Here is an 11,343-nt window from a genome sequence, read left to right as displayed (position 1 = left end):
TAGGAGAATCTGTTGCTAGGAAACCTATCCTTAAAGAATGGCTTTTAAGGAGGAAATATGGATAAAGAAAGGAAATAAGAACAGAAGGTTTTGGAAATTCAGAAAGAAGAGAACACTGAAATGGATAAAAATTATGGGTAAATATAATTGAATATCTTCTCACGAGTTTCTTAACTCATATTTCATTGCAGAAAGAAAAGGTATAATACCATATGGTGTGGTGCTCAATATAGATAGAGGATATACATAAAACAATTATGCTTTAAACGTGAGGAGGGTAAAGGAACCTAAATTGAAGTAGGGTTTCTATTCTTCACTTGAAGTTGTAAAACAATGATACTAACAGATTGTGATAACTATGTCTCTATACTGTAATAATTAAGGCAACCATTAAGAAAACTATAGAAAGTGATGTTACTTACGAGCACTATAAATAAATCAATATGGAATCCTAAAAATATTCAAATAACCCACAATAAGATACCAAAAAAAAAAAGGAATAGAGACAGAGGAATGAGAAACACAGGAAGCAGAAAACAAATAATAAAATGATAGACTTAAGCCCTAATATACCAATAATTATCTTAAATGTAAATGGTCTAAATATACCTGTCAGAAGGTAAAGATTGGCAGAGTGGGTAAAGGAAAAAAAACATGACAACTATATGCTGTCTATAAGAAATTCACTTCAAATTCAATGATATAGAAAGGTTAAAAATAAAATGATAGAAAAGATATACCACGTAAACAGTTACCAAAAAAATCCCCCCAAAACCCAAAAGTGGCTATATAAATATTAAATAAAATATAATTCACAGTAAAGAAAAACTAGTAGAGACAAAGAGGGATCAATCCACTGGGAAGACATAATGATCCTAAATGTGCACATATCAAACAAAAGATCTTCAAACTATATGAACCCCAAACTGATAGAGCTGAAAGGAGAAACAGACAAATGCACAATTATAGCTGGAGACTTCAACACCCCTTTCTCTGCAACTGATAGGACTACTAGACAGAATATCAGCAAAGCTATACAAAATCTGAACAACAGAATCAGTCAACAGGATCTAATCAAAACGTGTAGAACATTCTACCACAAAATAACAGAATACACTTTTAAAAACAGTGCCAATGGTACTCTCCCCAAGATAGACCATATCCTGTGCCATAAAACAAGCCTCAACAAATTAAAATCAATTGAAATCATATAGAGCATGCTCTTTGACCATAATGGAATCAGACTAGAAATCAAAAACAAAGAGAATAACAACAAAAAAACTTCAAACATTTGAAAATTAAACTTTGCACTTCTAAATAAGTCATGGTCAAAGAACAAGTCTTATTATTATTCTGATGCCCAAATCAGATAAAGACAGTACAAAAAAAGTAAAATTACAGACCGATATTTCTTATGAATTTATATGCAAAATCTTCAAAAAATTTAGCAAATCAAATCCAACAACATATAAAAAGTATTATATGTGCTATGACCAAGTGGGATTTAATCCAAGTATGGAAGTCTGGTTAAAAATTCAAAAATCAGTCAATGTAAATAATATACTATACCAAGAGGCTAAAGAAGGAAAAAAATCACATGATCATATTCATTAATACAGAAAAAGCACTTGCCAAAGTCTAACACCCATTTATGATTAAAAAATCTTAGCAAAGTAGGAATAGAGGGAAACCTGTTCAAGAACATCTATAAAAAATACAATACCTAATATCATACACAATGGTGAAAGACTGAATGCTGTCCTAAGATTGGGAACAAAGCAAAGATGTCCACTCTTATTTAACATAGTACTGAGAGTCCTACTCACTGCAATAGTCAAGGAATATAAGTAAAGGGCAAATCAACTGTAAAGGAAGAAATAAAACTGTTCCTATTTGCAGATGATACAATTATCAAAATAGAAAATTTCAAAACATCTGCCTTAAAAACTCATAGTACTAATGAGTTCAGCAAGGTCACAAGATACAAAATCAATATCTCATTTCTACATAACTAACAATGAACATGTGGAAACTGAAATTAAGAACACAGTATCATTAAAATCATTCCTAAGAAAATAAAATACTTAGATAAACTTAACAAAATATGTAGAGGATCTGTTTAATGAAAAATTTAAATGCTGATAAAAGAAATTAAAGTAACCTAAATAAATCAAGAGATATACCATGTTCATGAATTGGAAGATTCAACATAGTTAGAATATAAATTGTCTCCAAATTCATCGACTGCTTTATTGCAATTCTTATCTGGCTCCCATCAATGTTTTTATAATAAGACAAGCTTATTATAAAATTTGCATGGAATAGTGAAGGTTTTAGACTAGCTAAAACAATCTTGAAAAAAAAAAATAAAGCGGGAGGAACCTTTCTTTCCAAACTGAGCCTAGTATATAGTGGGAAAAATAGCCAATAAAATTGTATGATGTATTATATAGCTACAATAACCAACAGTGTGTGGTATTAGTGGAGGAATAAACATATAGGTCAGTGGCACAGAAGAGAGAACCTAGAAATAGAACTAAACAAATATGCCCAGTTGATTTTTTTCCCCCCGTTTATTTTTGACAAATGTGCAAAAACAATTCGATAGAGGAAGGACAGCCTTTTCAACAAATGGTGCTGGAGCAAAAAAAAATCTTGATCTAAATCTCAAAACCTATTAAAAATTGGCTCAAAAAATGAATCACAGACTTAAATATAAAATGTAAACCTAGGGCTTCCCTGGTGGCGCAATGGTTGAGAGTCCGCCTGCCGATGCAGGGGACACAGGGTCGTCCCCGGGGCCGGGAAGATCCCACATGCCGCGGAGCGGCTAGGCCCGTGAGCCATGGCCGCTGAGCCTGCGCGTCCCGAACCTGTGCTCCGAAATGGGAGAGGCCACAACAGTGAGAGGCCCGCATACAGGAAAAAAAAAAAATGTAAAACTATAAACTTTTTAGAAAAAAATGGAGAATGTCTTCAGGATCTAGGACTATGCAAAGAATTCATAGACTTGACACTAAAAGTACAATCCATAAAAGAAAAAAAAAGTCCTCTTCAAAATAAAAAATGTTTGCTCTGCAAAAGACCACATTAAGAAGATGAAAAGACAAGATGAAAAGACAAGATATGGACTGGAAGAAAATATTTACAAACCACATATTTGATGAAAAATAGGATCTAGAATATATTAAAACCTGTCAAAACTAAATATTAAAAATCAAATAACCCAATTAGAAAATGAGAATTCACTGAAGAGGATACATAGATGACAAATAAGCACACACAAAAATACTCAACATCATTAATCTTTATGGAAATGCAAGTTAAAATCACAAGAAGATACCACTACACATTTATCAAAATGGCTAAAATAAAAAATAGTGATAACACCAAATGCTGATGAGGATGCAAAGAAACTGGATCACACACTTTGTTGGTGGGAATGTAAAATGTTACAGCTACTCTGGAAAATAGTTTGGCAGTTTCTTAAAAAACTAAATGTGCAACTACCATATAACCTGGCAACTGCAATCTTGGGGATTTAACTCTGAGAGATGAAAACTTATGTTCACACTAAAAACCTGTGTACAAATATTCATAATAGTTTTATTTTATAATAATAGTTTTATAATAGTTTTATTTGTAATAGCCCCAAACTGGAAACAACCCAGATGTCCTTCAGTTGTTGAGTGGTTAAACAAACTGGTACATCCATTGCATGTAGTTAATAGTGTGTGGTATTAGTGGAGGGGTAGATTAATAGGACAGGATATCATGTGATACTATGCAGTAAAAAAAAGGGGGAACAAATTATTGATATAAGCAACAATGTAGATGAACCTTTAGGTAGTTATTCTGGATGAAAAAAAGCCAATCCCTATAGGTTCCATACTGTATAATTCCATTTATATAACATTCTTGAAATGACAAAATTATGGAAATGGAGAACAGGTGAGTGATTGCTGGGAATCAGGGGCCAAGGGAGAGGGAGAGGGTTGGGCGTGGCTATAAAAGGGCAAGAAGAGGGATCCTTGTGGTGATAGAGCTGTACTCTATCCTGGCCGTACCAATGTTAATACCCTGGTTGTGAACAATGTATCATAGTTTTGTAAGATATTACCGTTGGAGGAAACTGGTAATAGAGAATTACTGGTATAGAAAATCTGGTATAGAGAATTTCTCTGTATTATTTCTTACAACTGTGAATCTACAATTATCTCAAATTAAAATATTTAATTAAAAATAATCAAATGGAAGTGAGAGAAGGATTGAGCACCTACTATGTGGCAGCCACTTAACTGAATGCTTTTCACATATTATAGCATAGATCCTCACAATATCTCTTTGAGCTATGTATGATTGTCCTAATTTACAGATGGGAAATAGCAACGGTTTAGAGATGAGAATCAAATTGAATGAGGAAACATAATTGATAGAGGCAGAGCTAGAATTTCAACTCTGATAAACTGAAAAAAGCTGGAAGACAGATGAATGTGATCAATTATTTCATTTACTTAATTCCACATCGCCCTGATTTTTGCTTATTTGGTATTTTAAATACTCTCAGTGGTGTTCCTTTAAGATCTAGACTCATCTCAAAGCAGAATTTGCTATAAATGGATCTGAGAATAACCATGTCAAAGACAAAGATGAATTTATTTTTGTTTCTTTATACCTTCTCTCCCTCTCCCCAACTCCAACTGACATCACCAGGGTGGGAGGAGGTTGGCAGTAATCGCTAAGCAAGTCAGTGCCACCACCTGAGAAAGCTGTCCACTCATCTTTCTAAAGAAGGAGAGCTTGCGGTGGTGAGAAGTTGAGTTCTCTTTCTGCTACCAGCGTGCTTTTGTAGAATTAAACGTTTTTGGTAAGAAATTCTTTCTCTTTTCTTGTTTCATATGATGTCCCGACTGTTAGTGTTCCTTTGTGCCGCCTGTTCTGTCAAATGATTTTAAATATCAGGAAATTAAATTCTGAACATCCCTTAAACAGAAAACTGCATGCATTTTGGAACATCTCCATCAGCCAAAGCATTGAATTGTTTTGGTAGATAATTCAAGGCTGACTCCCATTTACTTGTTTAACACTCAACCCTCTTGAAGAGGACTTGTTATGCATTTCCAAAATTAACAGAGTACAAAAGGGACAAGGAAAAGCCCAGGAAAGGTGTGTGTAGAAGGGCAATTCAGGAAAACATAACAACAACAGCAGCAGCCACAGCAACAAAAAACCTATTGTTTCAGGGCCTGTCTTTAATTCAACTTTCTTGGCTTCTCGGTCAAGTAAAAACATTGAGATTCTCACCTTTTTTTTTTTTTTTTTTTTAAAGATGACAAATGTAGGGTTTTATTGAGTCACCTCAGTTTCTCTAAGGCTTTGGGAAGCTGACGACAATAGTCATGCAGAAAGTCCACACAGTTTACTGGCCACTTTTATTAAGAAGAGCACTTCGTAGTTGGAGTATCAGTGACACGCTCCTTGGAGGGCGGCCACACACTCAGAGAGCTCACACTGTTTTATGTCATAGACCACAGACAGCATCAGCACACCCAGGGAACTCCATGCCTACTCTTCTGTCCCTGAATTTGTTAGGGAATTAGCCTTCGACAGAACCCTGATTTCAGATAGAGCCAGTACTTTCTGCTGTCCCCTCACAACTCCTGAGGTGAGCAGGGCATATGCATTCCCAGGGGCCAATTCTTCTCAGACTTGACTGGAGAAGTCTTCTGGCTTAGGAACTCTATGCCTGGAAAGTTGATGATCTAGGCACAAGTTATATCTTTAAAAAGTCTGCTAATGCTCAATCTCTCTCCTCTCTGTCTCTGTCTCTCTCTCCCTTCCCTCCTTCTCTTTCTTTCCCCTCTCACCCACCTCCTGGCTTTTCATAATCCCTTGCCTTTTCAAGCACTGAAAAATCTTCAGCTAGTGGACATTTAAATTGGTGGTCTCCAAGGTGAGATGTGGTTACTTCAGGGCTATGAAAGTCATTATATTGGGGGATAGGAAGAAAATACATGAAGGTATATTTGCCTGTAGTATATCACATCCTTTTATGTTCCTTTTTTGTAAATGTTGTATAAAGTTTAGTAGTTCATAATCATGCATATAATTTATAAATAAATGTTCATATTTTTGTATGTATTCTCAATAGATATTTTATTAATCAAGAAGCAAACACCAAAAATGTGGAGCCCACCCATCTAAACCATGCTTGGCATATGACTGCCTATCTTTTTAAGGAAAAAGATTTTTACAACTTTCAGCATTGACTCATCTAAACATTTTATCACTGTCGGTGACAATGCATTCATTCACTTCAATCACTTAAAAATTATTGTAGCACATAACCATTAGGCTATAAGCTAGGTAAATGGCTTTGGCTTGGAATTATTTTTCTTCCCCATGAGCAAGCTTTTTCCCTGAAAGAATCTTTGGGAGAAAAATGATTTGTCTGCAAGAACCTTAAGCTCATTTGTCCTTTCCTGAACACAAAAGAACAATTCAACCTTCTCATGAAAAAAAAAAAAAAATCTGTGAAATGGTGACCGTAATATTTAACCTGCAAGGCTGCATAAGATAATGCTCGTTAATGTAGCATGTTGTTAATTGGAACAGTTTTTAAAAATCCAGACATTGTTTGATTCTCAGGAGCAGTAATTCCCTTCTCCAGTCTATGCTAAATAATTCCATTTTCTTCAATATTTCCTCAAAATACATTTGATTAGTTTATGACTCGGTGACTGAAAATGGATGCCCCACTTTGCTGAAGCCACGGTGGAGGTAAAATCCCTTCCCAGCCAAATACCTCAAACCTCAGTTAATGCATCTGGGAAATCTGAATGTGTCCTGCATTTTCTTTCTGTAATGGCATTTCATTGCTGACTCACATTTATCTCATGGTCAGTTATGTATCCTAAGTGTTTCCCCACTATATTTGTGCTTAGCCATCCTATATTTGTGCTACTGGATTTGTGTTCTCTGGAAGATGACCTGGCGTTTGCTATATTGCATTTCAGCTTTGTTGATGAAATCATTTTCTAATCTTTCAAGAACACTTTCTATTTTCCTCACCTCTAGAATTCTGGTAACCCCATCTTATTTAATATTATGTACAAAGTTGATGAATATATTTGTAAGTTTTTCATAGAGGTGATAAAAAACGACATGTTCCCTACCAGAAAGTGTTTGCTAGAGCTTCCAAGGTCAATGTCATTAATAACTCCTTTTACCTTCTTTTCTTAGGCTAAGAAATGTGCAAAGCAGTGAATAAGTGCAATAATATGGGTAAATACCTGGAACTACGGAAGCATGCAGGTATGATTCCTAACACAGTCTTGGGAGATCGAGGAAGTCTTCCAAGAACATGTAACATCTACACTGAGACAGGTAAAAAGGGACAAGACAATAGGTAGAAAGATCTGAAGATGAGAGACAGATCATATTTCTTCCAGGTACTGAAAGCAGTTCTGTATGACACAGGGGATCCGGGGTACTGGTGAGAGCTGAGGTTGGAGAGATTGGCAGGTCTAGCTCATGAGAGGCCTCGTCAGCCAGAGTAAGGAGTCTGGACTTTGAGGTCACTGGAGAGACACTAAAGGACTTTTTTTTTTTTTTTTTTTTTTTTTTTTGCGGTACGCGGGCCTCTCACTGTTGTGGCCTCTCCCGTTGCGGAGCACAGGCTCCGGACGTGCAGGCCCAGCGGCCATGGCTCACTGGCCCAGCTGCTCCGTGGCACGTGGGATCTTCCCGGACCGGGGCACGAACCCGTGTCCCCTGCATCGGCAGGCAGAGTCTCAACCACTGCACCACCAGGGAAGCCCTGAAGGACTTTTAAAGCAGGATCCTGACACCCACAGATTGTTTTATAGAAAAATTAAAAATGAATCTCCTTTCAGTGTGAAGACTGGGTTATAGAGACGGCAAGATGTGAAGCAGGGGAATATTACAGCTATCTATATGGATGTCTTATCTTCCCTTCTGGGCTACAAGTACTCTGAAACGGGACATAGTTCTGTTTCTTGTTTCCCTTTCATCACCTGGCATAAGCCCTTGAAAATATTTTATTGAGCACATGAAAGAAGATACATCACATCTGTACCTTCTCCCTTGTTGATCATGGCTACCAGTCTATTATAGGAGAAAATTAAACTACATGCTCTTCACAAGATACTGTTGGTATCAAAGCAGCTTTCATTTTCTAAGCCATTGCTAATTATTCACTTGATGATACAGCCTAGTATATTCCTAAGAATGACTGTTCTATTGGCTGGCATATCAGTTAGGGTATGTTGGTTAGCAGAAAACACTGTTTTGCTTTGGGTGCTTTATCTGTAAAATAAGGCTGATAATTTTACCTATATAATGGAGTAATTGTGAGGATTAAATTAGTTAATGTGAGTAAAGTGCATAAACTAGTGCCTAGCAGAAAGAAGCACTCAGTAAATGCTAAGTATTGTGTTGTGATTATTATAATTATTTTAGCTACAGAAAACAGAAGATTCAACCAATACATAAGACTGAGCCTGGGCAGGGCAACAGATGAGACTTGAGAGGTTGGCCCGGCCATGTCAGGGAGCGCTCACATACTATGATATGGAGCTTGGATGAGACCCTACAAGTAAACCTACTGATGCCATTCAAGCAGACAGAAACATGACTTGACATAACTCTCCTTTTGACTTAAAAACAGCTGTCAGAAAGGGGAGAAGGCAAGAGAAGGGTAGTTTTGGAGCAAAGAGTTGACACTAGAGTGGGTAGAGGACTTTGACTGAGCCCTGTCCAGATCCCCTTGTGTCCCTTTCTACTGTTTCCATGTACCCTTTCCCCAGCTTCTATGTTCTTTAACTTCTAAAAGCCTGCAGCTCTCTTCGAAGGGCCGTCCAAGGGCTACTGGAGGCCCTGGGTCTGCATTTGCAGAGCACCAGAAGCGCCTGAGAGTTCACAACCTCCATGGGACTTTCCCGATGGCCGACTGTAGACTGTACAGGCCTAAGAAAGCTTAGCTTCAGAGCCTTCCGTGGAACAAACCCTAAGGTGTCATTTACGCTCAGAGCTCCCCACGGGGTCAGGCTGGGGCTGGGACTTTGCCTGAACTCACACACTTGATTGACTTCTCCTTCCCTTTCCTGCTTTCCTTCTCCCTACTGGTTTCTCCTGGAACTCTCACCCACACTCAAGTTCTTGTTTCAGGGTCTGCTTCCGCAGAACCTCCTAGACGGGTGCTGGGAGCAAGGAGATGGAGAGTTGGAGAGAGAAGTTCAAAGGCCAAGGGCACTAAAGACAACCTCAGTTCCTCTAGTCCTGCACTGAGTCTCTAGCAGTTTCTGGGATGGTTGCTTTGGACAGGTTGAGTTTCATAGCTCTCGTATGTTCCTCTTTCATGTTGAGGACAGAAGCAACATAGAATGAACCTCATGGAAAGCAAGCAGAAATTCAGCCTTGTTTGGACACAAGGAAGTTGAACTTCAGTTACTCTTATTCTCAAGTTTTGAGATTCCTTGTGAATGAGGGTAGCTGAATCAGCAATCCCTCCCATATTTTCAGTGGCTGGGTTTGACCTGCATAGATCCAAGAGGCTCACTGGCTAAACCACAAAAGGTTTTGATCAGGAAGTCATTTATAATCTCTACCACCGGTAATCTACTCTGATGACTCCTGGGTGAATTTTTGGTCCTGTTGAATCATCACTCTCAGTGGTGCCACTAGGAACTTCTACCTCATTAACAGAACCTTCCACGTTACTACCCCACCTGTCAAGGAGCAGCAGCTCCAGCTTTCGTAGTCTGGAAATCAGAGGTGGAGTTAAAGTGTCATACTTGAAGACTAATAATTTCTTAGTTTTCATAAGCTTTTCATGCTGCAATGTGCTTCCATATGGCGAATAGATTGAATTGTGTCCATTTAACAAGTGAGAAAACTGAGGCAAATAGAGGTCAAGTGAGGTCCTGAGAGCCACAGAAAGAGAAGATGTGGAGCTCAGAGTTGAATCGAACCAGGATCTCCATATTGTATGCTCTGTGCAGAGGGGGTGGGGCTGGGGAGTGTGGAAGAGACCTTAACCACTTCTCCATTCTCCAGGACCCCGAGCATCCAGGAGCAGCATGTGGAAGTGAGATAAATTATGGCTGTGAGCTCAGACACTCCTGGGTTTCCAGAAATTGCCCAAAGCCCCAAACTGGCTCTATCCGACCCAAATGCTCTCTTTGCATATGTCTAGACTTCCTTGTCAGGGAAGATTTAAAGTGAGTCATTACTGTTGATTCACTGGGCTTAGGTATTTATCTAATTCAGCTAAAATAAAGATTCTGTTCTGGGAGAAGAGTTTGGACATGTAGAGCTTAAAATTCCCACCTTTCTATTTCTGGGTGTGGCTGTGCTTTATGACATTTGGCCATCGTTTGTGATGACCTAGATGGGTGGGATGGGGTGGGGGATGAGAGGAAGGTCCAAGAGGGAGGGGACATATGTATACATATAGCTGATTCACTTCATTGTACAGCAGAAACTAACACAACATTGTAAAGCAATTTTACTCCAATAAAAAAAAGTTAGGGGCAAGTGTCTATGATGCCAGTGAGCACTGCAGATTTTAGCTGGTGGGGTCCTCACCTGTTGGTGTAGTGGTTGCACCCAGGGGAGGTTTGAGAAAATGCTGCCAATCTAGACTGGAATAGGCTAGGTTAGTTCCAGGATATTTTCTCACCACTGACTGTAAACTAACAAGGGTATAAGATCCCATCTATGTGAGTTTATACCCCATCGTGTGTACCACACAAGTGTCTTTTCATACAACCTTGTGTTGCCTAGTGTCCTTCTGCACCTTCCATTAGGTCCCTCCTATTATACACACTCGGGATCCATGCTGTCAAGAGCTGGCACACAGGATGGCATACAGCAGGACACTCAGGCTGGGTAGCTCTTTCCAGCAATGGTCACTAGTCAGCCAGCTGGGGGTCAGGTTAGAGTTTGGTCTGCCCTTGCTTCCCCTTGCCACGTTGGAGAGTGGGTAGCTAAGATATATTCCCCTGAACCCCTCCACTCCCAAGGTTAAAAACACAGCCACAATGAAACAATATTTGCACAAACATAAGATAATTTTTAAAAAGAGGTAAGCACAGCCACTCAACCACAACCTCCCCCCCCAATTTATTGCTTTTAGTTCCCACTAGATCATGGCATGCTGACAGCATGATGAAGTAGGGAAGATGAACACACTGAGTGTCAGCACAGCTGGCTGATTTGCTTTTTAAAAATAACCCAGGGGGCTTCCCTGGTGGCGCAGTGGTTGAGAGTCCGCCTGCCGATGCAGGGGACACGGGTTCGTGCCCCGGTCCGGGAAGATCC

This window comes from Lipotes vexillifer, unplaced genomic scaffold (genome assembly GCF_000442215.2).
Source record: "Lipotes vexillifer unplaced genomic scaffold, Lipotes_vexillifer_v1.1 scaffold1644, whole genome shotgun sequence".
NCBI classification, from domain to species: Eukaryota; Metazoa; Chordata; class Mammalia; order Artiodactyla; family Lipotidae; genus Lipotes; species Lipotes vexillifer.
This window is presented reverse-complemented; position numbering follows the sequence as displayed.